Genomic DNA, 17,458 nt, shown 5'->3' on the forward strand with positions numbered 1-17,458 from the left:
CCGAAATACAATATACGCGGCAAATTAACATATTGCGCCATATTTCACTTTAATCGTTTCTAATTTTTCAACAATCCAAAGCCTACTACTCATTGCGTCTATTTTCCTTTTGTGCCATAATGCGTGTCAAATAAAATCACAGTTTCACTCCAATTGGAGGCGCCCTGTAAGTTGTGATCTGCATTTGGTCCATTCGGCACAAAACTAACTAACAGCACACCTATATCAGTCAGGTATCAGTCAATTACGTGACTTCAATCAGAGAATAGATATAGTGACTAAGTGTGGGATAGGAGACAATACCATTTAGCCAGGTATATGTGGTAAATAAGCTTTGCATAAATGTTTAAGTTCATCTCTGCTGCACCTCATCTCTGGAACAATCTACCATCTTCAATTCGCAATGCATCATCGGTTGACTGTTTTAAGCGTCTCTTAAAAACTCATTTATTCCAATACTTTACAGTATTTTGACTTGCATTTTTGTGTACTTTTTTAAGCGCTTTGAGGCCTTTGCATAAAGCGCTCTATAAATATTTGCTTAGTATTATTATTATTATTATTAAGTGAACAATTAGCGCCCACATTCAGTTTTGTAAAGATGCATCGAATAGTCTTGGGATATAACGGTTATTCAAATTCTTCGTAACGTTAATTCAAGTTCTTTCAAATTGCGTCTCTTATTCAGTGCGTCCAAAAGACGTTCATTATTGCACTGAACTAGCTTTATTAGGCCACGACTGAACACATACACTCAGCTAACACTTGATATACTAGTCTGTTTATATTGTCTATTTTCTAAACTAGTCCGTCATTAGTCCGTCATTCTAAGTCCGTCATTCCGTCATTCTAAACTCCGTCATTAGTCCGTCATTACGTTTGTACATTGATTCTGTCCTTTGATTTTATAACATTTGTTGAGACAAATCGAATTGAGAATCACCCCGAATAGCGAATAAAAGCTTTCACATCAATAAATCCACTGTCTTCGTGTTTTCTGTAGTTCTTAGGAAACAGGGGAAAAGTTTAGAATAATAAAAGAGACGTCTTCCAGGCGGTCGGCGTTACACGTGATGGCTGCGGTGGGATGAAAGAAAAAATGATCGAGATCTTGAGACAGTCTCAAATGTCAGATCAAGTACAGATAAATTTGCCGACAGCGTCTCATGAGGAAATAACTTACCTGCTGATTTTAAGCAAGTCAACGAAAGTACAGTTTACGTAAAGAACAACAGACCATGTATGACACATCTGTAAATCCTCGCCATGCCAAATTCAAACAACACATAGTGATTTGATAAAAGATTTCTTTAATCCGTAGATCTGAAGGAGTACAGCTGCATCAGCACATCTGAATCAATATGTTCTGAATCAATAGCATCTGCTAAGCGAATAACAAAAAATGTGAACAAATTTGCATTGATTTATCAAAAACATTACTTCAATAACTTCAATTACTCAATAACATTACATCAGTGACATAAGAAGGAAGAAAGGAAAGGGAAAAGAAAATGAAGGAATAACCTTACATGATTTTTTTTTTTGGCATCTGACTTACTAACGTCAAGAATCGTTCGGTACCGAGCATCCCGTATTAAGAATATATCACACTTAAGGCCGGGTCACATCTGCGCGATTCAACACGTGTGTAACGCACGTTGGACAAATGTTGCGCTCTACGCGCTACATTGCGCTTAGCTGCGCGCAACAGTGCGTCAAACTTACGCTAGGTGTTTATTACGTTTTATTTAAACATAAATATAGTTATAATTAAAAATATGCTAAAGATCATGTACAACACCCCCTGATCAATCCAGAAGATAACACAATGGAGCGTAGGTCTACAGTTAGTGGACGCCCAGTGGAATGGTATGTAGTCAGAAACTCAGTGGGTACAGACAATCTTGCTTCTGAGGCAAGTAACTAGAACTGTTGACAAGACTCTTTGTATCCCGAGCTTTAGGACCCCAAAACCCGTCGAAAGGACTTTTCGAACGTCACTGGCGTTACAATCTGTGCGTAACCGGCGAAACTTCGTGCGCACTGGATTTACACTTCATGCCAAACCGGCGTAAACTCTTCGTACGTCACTGGCGTTAAGCCCGGGTCACATCAGCGCGATTCAACGCGCGATTCAACTCGCAATACAATTGAAGGTTGAATCGCGTAGTTAGACACGGGTATCAACTTGTTGCGCAATAAATGTTGCGCCGTCGATTTGGGTTGATTTGCAATAGAGCAATGTCCTAATCAGCGCAACTTCTCAGAAGCAACTTTTCTGATTCGCGTGATTTTAGTTGCGAGTTGAATCGCGTGTTGAATCGCGCAGATGTGACCCGGGCTTTACACTTCGTGCATAACTGGCGTAAACTCTCCGTGCGTAACTTGTGTAACTTGCGTATTCTCTGTGCGTAACCGGCGAAACTTCGTGCGTCACGGCATTAAACTTTGTGAGAAACCGGCGTAAACTCTTCGTGCGTCACTTGCGTATTCTCTGTGTGTAACCGGCGAAACTTCGTGCGTCACGGCGTTACACTTCGTGAGTAACCGGCGTAAACTCTTCGTGCGTCACTTGCGTACTCTCTGTGCGTAACCGGCGAAACTTGGTGCGTCATTTGCGTGACACTCAGTGCGTAACCGGCGTAAACTCTCTGTGCGTCATTTGCGTACTCTCTGTGCGTAACCGGTGAAACTTTGTACGTCATTTACGTGACACTCCGTGCGTAACCGGCGTTAGCTCTCCGTGCGTAAACGGCGTTACACTCTATGTGTAACTGGCGAAACTTCGTGCGTCACGGCGTTACACTCCGTGCGTAAACGGGGAAACTTCGTGCCCACTGGAGTTACATTTCATGCCTAACCGGCGTAATCTCTCCGTGAGTCAGTGATAGTACACTTAGTGCGTAACTGGCGTAAACTCTTCGTGCGTCACTGGCGTTACACTCCGTGCGTAACCGGCGTAAACTCTCCGTGAGTAGCCGGCGTTACACTTTGTGCGTAACCGGCGAAACTTCGTACGTCACTGGCGTTACACTCCGTGTGTGACCGGCATCAACTCTCCGTGCGTAGCCGGTGTTACACTATGTGCGTAACCGGCGAAACATCGTATGTCAGTGGCGTTACACTCCGTGCGTAACCGGCGAAACTTCGTGCGCACTGGAATTACATTTCATGCCCGACCGGCGTAAACTCTCCGTGAGTCAGTGATAGTACACTTAGTGCGTAACTGGCGTAAACTCTTCGTGCGTCACTGGCGTTACACTCCGTGAGTAACCGGCGTAAACTCTCCGTGCGTCACTTGCGTTACACTCCGTGCGTAACCGGAGAAACTGGTGCGCACTGGCTCTACACTTCGTGCCCAAGCAGCGTAAACTCTTCGTGTGTCATTGGCGTTCACCCTATCACACGGGAATGGAAGCATATGATTGTCACGTCAACGAGACTTTAACACAGCCTTCGCGTAGCAGATAACCTCCTTGTACACGATCAGTCGAACTGCCTACCATTACCCCTACGTAAGCCTGCCTCTAAGATGACCCCACTCCCTGTAGTCGCCCTCCCTTGGGTTCAAAATCCCGGTCACAAAAGTGCCAAATCCAACTATACTGCCAAACCGCTGGCGTATCCGTACTCTAGGACTCAGACCTCCTCGAGTCTCAACTTAAAAACAAAACAAAAACTGCTTTACGCCTTTCCGTGCAACTTTCTGCTTTCTTCTTCTTTACTTGGTAGTAGACTACTCTTCACTCACACGTATTGTCACCTCGACGTCTTATTTCAGAGTGCCCAAACAAGCACGTGTTTCTCCTTGTGCAAGAGTGACGACGCACTCTTCCGTACTGTGCTTGTATACTGTTTGTTTCCTGCCCGAATTTAGTTAAAGGTAGCTACTGTGTGTTCCTGTCTATTTTTATGTATTGGAAGTCGGGTCGCTGCGTGTTTCCGCATATGTCTACAGAGTAACTTCGTGTTCCCAAACGTGTGTTACCGCCCAGAGTAACTTCGTGTTCCCACATGTTTTGCTGCTATTGAACAACCGGGAGTTGCTTAAGGTCCCGGTTTTCGTTTAATCGTATAAATTAGAAACTCTACCACCAAGCCATTATTGTCTTCTTTCCTGTCCACCGCCTAACGTAACCCGTGACAAAAATAATAAGTCGGTTAAAACAAGACATCAGCACAGAAATAAACAAAAAGTAAATCTGAACATCAGTAAGTCAAAATCAGGGGTTTTCTTAAGGCTCTACATAGGTATGCTCGTTCTCTATCTAGCTAATGGAATCATGAGTTTTGGACCTGCAATTATTCAGCCTTGAATGCACCGAACGCCAAACTTCGGCAGAATGACGCCCATGTACAAATGTCGACACGGGGATGGGGTCTGCACGGACGGGGGAGGATGGAGTCTCACCAGCCATTCCCTCCTCATGCGAGGCTATCTCCGAGGCAGTAGGTGCATCGGAACTCGACGCCTTAGCTTGACCCCCATCCTTTGTCATAGCGACATAATATGAGGGACAAGCGTGTAACACATGGCCCTCCTTGCAACATAAACAGCACACAACCTGGTTTGGGCAAGCCGCGTTGTCGTTACCAAGACGGCAGCGACCACACTTCTTATTTGGGCAGGGCCACGTCACCGGTGAAACGTAAATCGTACGTATTACGACCCTGGAGGGACATCAACCTCTCCAAACAACAAAACCCTTGCTTTTTAAAATACTAAACACTTGCACCGGTGAAACCGCTTGTTCACCGGTGAAGGACAAGTTAATAATTCGCGAATCACGGCGGGTTGCCATGATACCGAAAGGTGGCTAGGCCACAGAGGAGCTACAAAAACAAAACGGACAGGCTGGTTAAACAACAAACGACAAACGATATACGAACTGACGCACGCACACACGAACACAAGCTACCACATCCGCCTGGCAGGAAGTAAAGCACAGTACAGTTATATTAGCTGCAGTAATAAGGCTAGTAGGTAGAGAGCGAGACAGAAAAAAAACGTCCGCACTCCACGATGACCAAAATTCCAGTCAGGACGATGTTGCACCAATCTCAGTGCTTTTTACGTGCCAAGAAAAACGGACACGGACCAAAGGTCCACAAAAGCAAAAACAAACCCAGTCTGTAAAACAACAACTGAAACCCATCAATCTCTCACTAACGCAGCGTTTACCGTGACGCGAAAAGGACACGGACCCAAAGGCCAACAGAAGCAAAACAAATAAAACACTACAAATAGGCCCCAAAAAGCCAACCCCAAACCACAAAGAGAAAAATCTTAGTGGACGTTTGCAAGGGGAGTATAGACACGATCGAGACAAGTGATCAACCACCAGTGGGGCACACGGCAACGGGATTACCTCTTCATAGAATGGGCCGCAGCGACTTAAACGATTATTCTGGGAGCAGAAGACGAAAAAAACCCTTTTGTTCCTCCTGGATTAAAGGAAAGTTAAAGTCGTCACGGTTGAAGATTCCTGTCTATCCTATTATATTGTAACGAAAGTTCTCTCTGCATAGTCTACTATTGTTTACGCCGCTTTTGGCTTTCCATGCAAGCAATGCGGGCATTTGTATACATGTTTGTATTTTCCCTTAGATACAGCGGACGTCAATCAATAGCTTTACTAATAGTTCTACAGCTGTTCATGTTAAATAGCCGAACACAGGGACTGTTTTTTTCTATCAGTTAAGGCTTGCGTGCAGCGCGAGGTACAACCATTCAAACTGTCTGTCTTACATCAACCACTTCAACCACAACAACAGTTCAGTTCAGTTCTCGTGGAGTGCGGACGTGTTTTCGGCTGCTCTCCACCTTTCGTTGACCACACATTTATTGTGTTTTTACGTTGGCCCTTCATTAGTTTACAGTTTGTTTTAGTGAAGTTTGTGTGTTTTGGGTTTGTTTCGTTTTGGTTTGTGTATAGGTGCGTGGCTTTGCCACACCCCTAGCTGTCATGGCGGCTCGCCGTGACAGCAAAATCGTATTGTTGAGTTTTTCGGGGGAGGCTAAGGTCGTCCCCGTACAAGTTTTTTCTGTTTTGCGCTCTGTTGGTTTAAAGGTCCCTGGAGAGGTTGACGCGCTTCAGCGTAAACCTCTCCGGCGTATGAATTGTTTTGATGTACGGTTTACCTCGGAGGCTGCCCGCGTCCGAGGCGTCCATGTGTTGGAGGGAGTTGAGGGACTGAAGGTCACACCGTATGACAGTTCGGTGTGGGTGACAGTTCTCCATCTCCCTCTGGACATGTCTGAACAGGTTGTTGTGCGGACACTGGGGCGTTTTGGGAAAGTGACCGGCTACGAGGAGCCGGAATTCCTTGAATGTAAAGGTGTCAAGACCGGGACTAGACGAGTTAGAATCGAACTCAAGTCCGATATCCCCTCTACCTTGTGGGCTAATGGGCACAGGGCCCACATTGCATACCCGGGCCAGCCTCGCACTTGTTGGAGGTGTGGGCTGGAAGGGCATGAGGCCAGGTTGTGCCCGAACAAGCGGTGTAGCCGCTGTTTACAGGTTGGGCATACCCTGGCCGAGTGTAAAGGGGATATCGTTTGCAACTCGTGTGGGGAAACGGGCCATCTCGCCCGTTTATGAGTTGAGAGTGGCTACGGGCGTGGTTGCAGCGGTCCCTGTCCCGGCCTCTGACACCGTACCACATGATGATCCTGTCATCGCCCCAGTGTCCGACACTAGCGCCCCGATGGAGGCTTTGTTCCCCCTTTCGTGTCCGACCTCTCCCCTGATCGAACTTACCGAGACTGCCAGCCTGCCCACTGAGGCAGAGCAGGACAAAACGGCGGAGATGGTACTAGCGGAGTGGCACGCGGCGCAGGATGCCGCTTGTACTGGTTCACCGGTAGCTACGCCCGCTATCGGTGATACTAGTCGGGCCCCGAGTCAACCGGCCCAAGAAACATTAAGTGGCCCAGATTCTGACTCGCCAATGGAGGACTGCACTACAGCCTTATTAGTTGTGGCTAAGGAGTCCTCCGATTGGTTTGATGAGACAAAACAGGCCACTGAGCTCATTGACTCCAGTGGCCCTTCCACCCTACCCGCAGCCGCTTCCGCTATACCGGACACGATGGTCGCTAGTGGACCTCCTGTTCCTGACAGGGAGGTCCACTCGATCAAGGTTGACGAGGAGTTAAGAACTCTGCTCCCTCGTAAGAAAAGGGGGAATACTGTTAGGGGCTTGAAAAGACCCGTATTGGGAAAATTTCGCAGGTAATGCGCAAGCCTGTCGTCTGCTATCGGGACGGCGTACCCCGGATGAATTTTGGAGTTAGTTAGTTGTTTGTGTGGGGTGGGGGGTTTGTGTGGTCCTTACATAATATGGGTTGGGGGTTTTCTGTTTGTGGTTTGGTGTTGGGTTTTTGGGGCTGGTTTGTGGAGATTTATTGTTTTGGTTCTGTTAGCCTTTGGGTCCGTGTCCTTTTCACGTCATGTTAAACGCTATATTTTATACATTTGTGGGTAAGTGAGAGATTTCTGTTTGTGGGTTTTCAGTTGGGTTTTTGGTGGTTGTTAAACAGACTGGGATTGTTTTTGGTTTTGTTGACCTTTGGTCCGTGTCCGTTTCTTTGCACGTAAAAAGCACAACCACTTCCGTTACTTACGTGTATAGAACTCAGAATTCTGAGAAGAATTCAGAGAAGAATTAAGAACTCTGTAAGTTGGCTTTCGCGGAGTGTGAACATGTTTCTGTCTCGCTCTCTATTTACTACAGCTTTTCAGCGTACGTTAGTATTGTTATTCTTATTACCGTACCGTACGTTACTTCCCGCCAGGCGGGTGTGGTAGCTTGTGTGGTAGTATGTGCGTGCTACAGGCATTTTTATAGAACACATATCGTACGTTCTTACTTTGACAAGCCTATCATAAGTTTTGTTTTGTTTGTTTGACACTGAGCTTTCTGCTCTCTGACCATGACACTGTTGCAGCACGGTTTGTTTTGCCTTCCATTTTCCCGGTCGGGCAGGGCCTATGAAAGCTTAACTGTCAGATACTTGGCGAGGCAGAGTTCCGCCAAGGTTTCGAAACTATGTACAAAGAATGGCAAACCTTGATACCGGCCTTTCCAATCTACATCCCAATGTTGGGATGATGTCAAGTTGCGCACCAAACGCTACGCAATTCAGTATTGAAGTTTGGCGACCCCTCGGCTGCCATCGCTTTGCAGATTTATCTTGATTAAAAGTACCCCGGTGCCCGCGACAGGGCCCGTTTCGAAGCAGTGGAGGCTTAGGAGCGCCCTTCTGTTTTTTTACCAGTCCGTTAGCTCATCGGCGTGTGACAGACGCGTCCCAACTGTGCGCGATGCTGATGGGACCGTGGTTAGTAACCCTCACAGTATTGCCTGCGTGTATAAAAATATTTATTCGAGTTTGTTCACGTGTGGCAATGTCGACTTGTCGGCACAGGCCGAATTATTGATTTTTTCGTATGGTTTGTTGCCCCCTGTGTGCCCAACCTGGGTTAGGGATCTGCTGTTGTTGTTTGGCGCTGTCATCAGGAGACACATCTGGAACAGCAGATGCCGCCTAGTTTTCGATGGGGACGTCTGGAGGGCCGAGGCTGTCGTCTCCCTCGTGCAAAGAGACATTAGGTTGCGCATGGAGGCGGACCATGCACGGCTTCCCGACACTGCCTTTCGTAGACGCTGGCGCAAGCCTTTCGTCTTCTATCGGGACGGCGTTCCCCGGATGAAATTTGGAGTGAGTTAGTTGTTAGGTGTGGGGGTTGTGTGGTCGTTACATAATATGGGTTGTTTTTTTTTTGTGGTTTGGAGTTGGCTTGTTGGGGCCGGTTTCTAGTGTTCTTTGTTTTGCTTCTGTTGGCCTTTGGGTCCGTGTCCTTTTCACGTCACGTTAAACGCTACGTTAGTGAGAGATTTGTGTTTGTGGGTTTCAGTTGGGTTTTTGGTGGTTGTTTTACAGACTGGGATTGTTTTTGGTTCTGTTGACCTTTGGTCCGTGTCCGTTTTCTTTGCATGTAAAATGCACCGCCTTGCACTGGCTATGCCGCATCTTGTGGGTGTTCACCATACTTGTGCAGTGATGGGTCATCGCAACCAGCATAACTTATGGTTGATGGGCGACTTGACTGTCTTTTTTATTGAGCGTGATATGCCATGTGCATTGGGCTCTCTTAATCAGCAGAATGCCTTTGACATGGTAGATCGCGGTTTTTTAATAAATGTTTTTGGGGCGTTTCAGTTGTACCCAAATTGTTGTATATGGATTTATGTTTTGTATCAGGAAAGTTTAAGTTTTGTAATCGTAAATGGGTTGTTCAGAGGTTTTCAACGTTAAAAGGGGAGTGCGCCTGGGATGTCCTCTGTCTCCCTTACTGTATGTTTTGTTTAGAGAGTCTCTTTCCCGTCTTTTGGAAAGGGACTCGAGACTTGTTTCATTCGTTGTGTCAGGGGTGTCAAAGTGAAAAGAGTTCGATATGCAGATGACGTCGCGTGTGTAGTTTCGGGTCTGACCTCATTTCGTGCCCTCTCGGAGGATTTTTCTATATTTGAGAGAGCTACCGGTGCAATGTTGAATCCAAACTAGACAAAGGGCCTTCGCCATGGTAACTGGTGATACAGAAACTTACCGTTCAGTGCATCGTGGTCGGATCAGAATGTTAAAATTAATTGTCTATGGTTCGGCTACGATGTAGCTTGTGATGTCACCTGGAACGAGAGGTCTGATGTATTTCAGAGCAGGTTCGAAACCATTGGCACCCGCTGGGTTTCGATCTTGGGGAAAGTCAGTGATATTAATCGTTTTGTTTCGCCCATCTTTTGGTACCCGGGCGCGGTGTACTCAATTCTGTGTCGCGTCTTGGTGCGGCTGGAGAGGGCGATATATTCATTGCTTTGGTCGGGTGATACAGAGCTTGTCAAGAGGGTGGTAATGTACCAACAGCTAGAAAAGGGGGAGGGGTAGGGGTGGTTCATATGGGAAGTAAATAAACCTTTTTGTTATTTAAGCAACTTGTTAATATTTTGTACGTTTTGGGGACGGGTTGCACTTGCGTCGATGGGTCCCGACGTTGTTTAGCAGAAGAGAAAAGCATAGTAGTACTCCAAGCAGGGTGATGCCGGTCATTTGTTCTGCTCTTATTGAGTTGCCCCCTGTTGACCTCTCACGGCCGGCCCTCGTCCACAGTTCCTTGCGGGATAGGGCCTTGAATGCATTATTTTACAGGGACGTGCAGAAGTATAAATAATTTCATACTTGCATTAAATTTGTTGAGACAACTTACATTGACGATCAGACTGAGAATCACATCGCAAAACCGTTTTCAAGCCCTATAAATCTACTGTCTTGATCTTGTCTGTGCTTCGTGGGAAACAAGGGGAAACTTAAGCTACTGGTGAAAGAGCCATTTTAGGGGCGGCCGGCGTTACAATATATATCCTATTTCTATCAATTTCATGTGACGCTGACACATTGGACATGCTCTCATATCGGTGCATCGTGGTTCTCCACTTGGACTTACCCAGTGGCGACTGTCAAATTGTGATCGCTTCAAAAGCCCTTCACCATACATTGCCTTGTGGTTTATACAACGCCCAATTATGATTGCGGATCGCGTTTTGGTAGATTTGCGTCAGAGCAGCTGCTTATGTTGCTGTGCATATACCAACTTTCAGGGAACCTCGGCAGAGGTTAGACGAAGTCATATTAATATTTCAGCGGGCGAGTTTGAAGTGATTTTCAAATATTTACCAACATTTCGGAGGGGAAGCAACCTTCTGAGGTAATGTGATGAGTTCTGACGGATCAGGGAGAATAAAGACAGTCACTGAACGGACTTTGTTTATAAATTACAGAGTGGTTCTTAGTTCCATACGCCGGTGAGCTATTATGCAACTAACCATGAATGCGGAGAACTATACAGCGAGTTGAAGAGGAAGTTGCCTACTCCTTTAGTTTTGAGCTATCCAACAATAGATGATCTTTTCATTGTCGACAAGAATGCCAGTGTCTACGGCTTAAACGTGGTGTTGTCACAAGCCCAGAACGGAGAACACGGGTGTTTTGGTATAACAGCCGGACTCTGACCAAGCCTGAGAGGAATTATTGCGTTACCTGCAATGAACCTTTGGCAAAAACTAGTTTCAGATGGTTGCTGAACTACCAAAATACGCGTAGGGCTAGACTAGGCTAGAGAACCCATGGAATACGTTCTAAGTAGTAGAACACTGTCTTAAGAAAGTACATTACAACGACGATATTTTGTCAGGTAGGCCTTGTGATGATTTTCGACATTTGTGTACGAAGAAAGACTTGACAGAGAACGAGAGTGGTTACTATGAGAGAGGACTCTGAAACGAGAATGCAGAGATTAGACTTGATCTTCAAGGCAAAAGAAAAATCGGATCACCCGATTTGGGATGATATCTCGGGAGACCTGTAGAAGGCTGCACATGCACATCCATGATCTGTACATTTCATGGGAAGAGGGTGACATTAAAACATGGTTCAGACAAAGTGTTATTTGTGTTGCTGAAAGGCGACAATCCCGAAAACGAAATGAAGAAGTATTTGGCCGCGGAGTCCCTTCTGAAAGTTGAATTGGATATTCGTTATCTTAGACCCTTGCTAACGACATCCGGTGGAAACAAAATTGTTCTGGTTGTCGGAGACTACTGTTCGGAGTTGACAGAAACCTATGGCTGTACCAGATCAGCCGTTACAATGGTAATGAAAGTTTACAATTTATATGTCTGTATTATATTTCACATGGAATACACTTTCTCCAAGGCCGACCATTGTATTGCAGAAAGTCTGCGAAGTCCTCACGATTCAAGGGACTAGGAAGAAATTAGGTTGTTATGATGGTGCGGTTCAAATCGCACCTTCTTGGGTTTGCTGTATTCAGAAGTAATCGAGTAACTGGCGAAAGCATGCGTCTGTCTGATCTTCATTTTTTTTTCAATTCAGAATCGGCTAGATTCTCCCCTGCTGAAATATTGTATAAAAGACCTCTCCGGACACCTTTCATGTCACCAACCTTCCTGTTTACTGGGAAGACTGTGGCAAGCATTCATAATACGTAACATATACACTGGTTTAAGTAAACATGGGACCAAATAAAAAACGCCACAGTTTAACCACCATGACTGTCTTAATTACTGTCTTTGATGACAACAAACCAGAAACGGTTAAAGGAAATTGGCTTCACAAGGGGACACCAAAGTTGTGATACCCTTTGCCTATCCCCAAAGGCAACGTTAGAACAACTTCGGAGAAACGAGTTGTATAATTTGAGGGCTGACGCTAAAAGCCAATGAGAAAGGGTGTCGCGAACGGGAAAATACGGCTGGTCCTGGTGCTCTCTCAATAGTTAAGAAATCCAATATGTCTTGCCTTCTTTGGTGTTCGTGTAAGCTATATCTTTCAACAGGGTAAAAGAAACTACTGCCAGGAAACTGAAGAAGAGCAACCCGTCAGAGTGCTGCAAAACCATATGCCGACGTGTTGAAGACGGGTCAACTATCAGCGTGCTGAAACACTTTTAGCCTATTGAGAATATGCATGATAAGGACCAACCTGAATTGAAGAATAAAAAGTTCTTGTCAGCGTGCTGAAGCGTGTCAGCCTGCTGAAGTTTAGTATGCTGTTCAGTAAAGAGCTACCGAAGGATCACCTGTCTCAACGTGCTCTGAAAAGCATTCTGAAGAACGATGGTCAGTGTGATAAAGAAAAAAAACTGTCAGTATACTGAAGATGTACCGGCGTGATGTGAAAATACCGGTCAGAGTACTGAAAAGCAAGACTGGTCAGTGGACTAGAAAATACAAATTAGGGTGCTGGAGAAGCACGACCCGCCAGAGTGCTGAAGATTCATCTGTCAGCGTGTTGAAGAAGAACAACCTGTCAGCGTGCAGAGCTCCAGTGTAGTGATATTCAGCGCAATGAGATTCAGGATACGGAAGCACCATCGGTCAGCGTGACAAAGAACACCCAACTGTCAGTAGTCGGAAGACGATTCAACAGAAGAAACATATCTTGTCATTCGGTCAATCCCGTATCAATTTATATTAATTTGGGGATAAATCGTCTATTTTTGTTTTAATTTGGGATACTTACTTGTTGTAGAGCATCATGTAGATCATTACTGACAGACTTTCAGAAGCCAAAATTCGAAGGGGTCCCATCAGTTTATGTATCAGCAGCTCAGCCATTTTTAGTACAGTTGTTGCGTAACAACATCTTGGTATGACATTCTCAGCGTGACAAGTTTCAGCGTGATAAAGAATCATCTGTGTGAGTGCAGCAGAAGAAGAACCTGTTAGTTAGGCGATAAGAACACCCGGTCGGCTTGCGGAAAAAGAAAGAAAGAATTACCAAAGTGCTGAGGTTCAGCGTACTGAGACGAAATGGCATACATTGTGCTGCCGAACCATTGGTCAGCGTACTGAATCAGAGCAGGCTGCCGGGCTGTAGAACGGGAAAGTCTGTAAACTTATTTAAAAAAAACTCTTGTCGGAGTGATGAAGAAGAAACAATCTGACCAGCTTAAAACCAACACAGTCAGCTTATCAGCTTGCTGAATACGTACCACATGTAAGTTATTGAAATCCTTTGTATTGAGAGGCAACGGTCTGAAGAATCGTCTGTCAGAGAGAGAGAGAGAGAGTCTGAACACTCAATACAATTCGAGCAACCATAATTCACCTGTTTTCGTTACTGTTGCGCTTGTCTATTTTCCATCCGCCTCATGTATTCCACCAAGTCCGGTCTCATGAACCCTACGCGGCTGGCGTTACATATATATCACGTTAAATGAATGCATAAAAGAAAATGAATGAAAGCATAAGGGAATAAAGCTATATAAGGCCTATACAAGCTCTTGCTTGCGTGATACATATATATTGCTTTATTAATTGTGAACCTTTTACTAGTGTGGGAGCCGGGAAATGCCATTTTAGCCCTTTCTTGTTCCGATACACAATTTATAGAGAAAAAATACACTAGTAGGTCATGGGTAAACGCGGTAGAAAACGTTTATGTTATTAGTAACGTTTGGCAATGGAACTGATGAGAACGTTACCAACGTTACCAACCAAAGTGCGTTTCGTGTCTTAGCCTTATTTCCTGTGTTCATGTCTGTGTTCATTTGCAGTTTTCCATCCATTTATGCATCGTTGAACAATGTTTGCGCATAACAATACTTTACTTAGTTATCATTACTATGACAAGTACAATAAACTGTACACAACTACTGTACACTTGCATTTCATCACCCAGTTAGGACAGCTTTTGTATATTGTTCTTTCATGTTCCGCATTGAAACACGAGTTATTTAAAACGTGATATAATATAACAATATAGAGTCACGGTATTTGTACCGGAAACTTGTCACAAGTGGTTGCATGATTAGTTTATTAAACCGTATTCCAAACCGCACAAAAGTTAAGTTTTTTTTCTCTCTGTAAGACAGCGACGTAGCCAGGAATTTGAAAGGGGGGGGGGAGCACTTTTTGCGACTGATATGGATTTTCAAATTGTAGGCACGACTATCTGAGCGGAGCGCCACCATCGATTGGCGCGGAGCGTACAAGAAAATTTTTGGTTTTACAAAACCCCCAGATCGCCGGAAACGGCCCTTCCCGAGTGTTCATTCTGGTTCCATGGCCTCTTGCTAACTTGAGACACCTCATTCAATATCACTTTTAAACCAAAAAAACAAACGAGTTAAAATAGTACGTAATTCAATACTACATAATGTTCGGTATTTAAAATGAGCAAAGTACATGTACAGAGTAGTCTTACTTTTCAACTGCTGATACTTGTAGATACAGATAGGCCAGAAATGTCTTTGATACAACTATAGCCAGTAATTGTCTTTGATACAACTGTAAATGTTTAAGTTAGCCTAATATTAGAGAAGGCGAGAGCTATCCGACGATTGCCATCTGATGCAAATTTCTCAACTGTTTTCTCAACTGAAATTTTATCTGCGTAAACGGGTTCTTAACTAGATGTTAAAAAAACTGACAAGATCGGATTCTAGACTTTTTCGGCGGGTAGAGTGTTGAATGAAACGGCACGCGATAGAAATGACAGCCTAAATTAGAAGGCTAGGTCACCTAATTTAGCCATATTCTTGCTACGTTCATTTCAATAGTTATTCCTGTTTGGACTCTTAAACTCGTCCAGCAAGCTTATGGATTTGAAATATGGGTGTTTTTAAAAAAGATAACTTGGCCAAAAAAAAGTGTAGGCCCGGGCCTACAGTGCTACATACTGGCTACGCCCCTGATCACGGATATCATATTATCAGCAGATTTTGTTTCCTGTTTGAATTCTTTTACATGTTCTTTTACATACTATATCAGAAAGACAAACATAGTGCTCTTTTACAATTTTTCCAGTAGGATGATTCTTGTTTATTGTCCAATGTCTGGACTTTAATACATTTGACGAACTTAACTGATGGACAATATAAACTTTCATATTTTGTAATATAGCCATGATATGCAGTAGCCTAAAAACAAATATCGTTATCGTTAGCAGTGTAATAATTACTTAAAGGAAGTGCGTATCACGTACGATTGCTAGCTAGCTTCATAACATGCTGTTCGTGCACAACTTAGGACGAATCATAGAAAGGATGAAAACGAACGTTGTCGACGTTTTTGTGCATACAGTTCGTGACATTCCATAGAGTGCGGTTAGGTAGGCAATATGTATTTTATTACGCAGTGGCCAACTGTAGGCTTGTAATAGGCTATAGGCTAAATTTAGCTAATTGCATCTGCCAAACTAAGTTAGTAGTTGAATCAGTAGGCGTGAATGTTACTACGATTATAACCGAGTTAACGGAGCTGACGAGTATTCAAGATCAAAAGAGCACTGACAAAATACCATGATAAAAAAACAACAGTTTAAAAAAAAAATCGACACTGAAAGGGGGGGAGCGGTCGCTCCCCCTGCTCCCCCCTGGCTACGTCCCTGCTGTAAGAAACGTGCTGTTCATAAGAGCACATTTGGAAATATATCCTTCCTATCAGTATAACCCCCTTAACCCAGATCTATTCGACGTCTTTATATCATATCACTTGAAACCATTTTAACAGCTATAGAAGAATACCGATGATGACGACGCTAACGACAATGATGTCGAATGAAATCCATTTTGTCCTAAGATAAAATCCATGTACAGAAAATTCTCTCGAATTTTACATAAACAATCTAATTGGTTTATTCCTCTTTCTCGCGAATACCTTATTACTTTTTCCTCATTTTCAATTTTAATATATTAACGATACAGTGAATTTGACCATGAAACACAACTACAAGATGTTGTTGCTTATATGTGACATTTGTAAGCAACAGTAAAGTTATCAGTAATGTTATTGTTATTACATCAAAGTGCTCTAAGGCAAATGCATGCCGCAGTTATTGAGAGATGATTTGTTCGAACGTTTACAATTACAGCAAGTAAATGATAATGTAATGTAAATGGTTTTAAAATCAAAAGTCAAAATTCAAGTGAACTTCTTGCATTTTGCGAATGTGCTTTTCAGTGTACTGGGATATCTCGTATATGAAAGCGGTAACGGACGCATTTACCTGACGTCTAGATACATGTGACTATTTTTCAGTTTTATTTTTCCAATTAATATTTGATAATTACCATTGCCATTCTGTACGAAATAGATCTGTCATTCTTCTGAACCAATGGAGATCGGAAGTGTGAATTCGTCAGTATCATCTCGAAGAAATCGATGTATACTGCTGTCACTGCCGGTATATCTTCTGTTGTAGATTTGATAGTATATTTCGTCACCATTTTAATATATGCTTTCTTAAAGTCTGTCTTGGTAAAAGTTTTGCGGTGATTGATTCCAGAAAGAGATGGATAACTCCTGCTGTTATGAATTTCTGTCTGAAGAAAAGAAGTAAGCTTTAAAAAGAGCTATCAGATAACTGAGTTCTCAATCGCGTTCTATTGTTATAAGACTCTCAAACAATTTGAAAGTTGGGGAAAAAACATACAATCCATGGGAATAGCTTGCTGGGTAATATTGCCAAAATCGACCATAGCAGTAGGCATCTGCCAGGTGAACGTGAGCTAATAACGCAAACAACTTTTTAAGTATGGGGGCCAAATACCTGATAAGATATCCCGCATATTCAACATGTCATTCCTGTATTTAATAACAGTGAATATAAACTATAGCTTATAATCATAGAAAACAATTCTATCAGGCTCTACAAATTTCAACAAAATTTCAAAATTCCATTAAATTATACAAATTCGGTTTCATTCCAGGTAGATACACTGCACATGCAAGTTTACCCTTCCCTGATACGTTAAATTAAATTTCATCCCTGGTATACTTGTTGACCCCGTAAAACCCTTTTTTTAATGATCTTTGTCATATCAATAACCTGTTTCACTTTATCACTGAAAAAACCAATCATTCTTGCTCG

The 17,458-nt window shown here is 43.6% G+C and overlaps 1 long non-coding RNA gene across 4 annotated transcripts in view; it reads right to left on the reverse strand.

The window, feature by feature from the left end:
• Positions 1–6: 6 nt before the first annotated feature.
• The window catches only part of LOC139980658 (uncharacterized), a 20,113-nt gene continuing 2,661 nt past the window's right edge, over positions 7–17,458 (reverse strand). Inside the window, exons 4-6 of one of the 4 annotated variants that reach the window (XR_011797630.1) lie at positions 16,659–16,910; positions 13,106–13,632; positions 7–1,077 (exon numbers count right to left, since the gene is read on the reverse strand). This is a non-coding gene — a long non-coding RNA (uncharacterized lncRNA). Of the gene's footprint in view, positions 1,078–12,563; positions 13,633–16,658; positions 16,911–17,458 lie in introns of those variants that run through there. The other 3 variants (XR_011797633.1, XR_011797631.1, XR_011797629.1) reach the window with 3 other exon arrangements.

This window comes from Apostichopus japonicus, chromosome 15 (genome assembly GCF_037975245.1).
Source record: "Apostichopus japonicus isolate 1M-3 chromosome 15, ASM3797524v1, whole genome shotgun sequence".
Taxonomy (NCBI): domain Eukaryota; kingdom Metazoa; phylum Echinodermata; class Holothuroidea; order Aspidochirotida; family Stichopodidae; genus Apostichopus; species Apostichopus japonicus.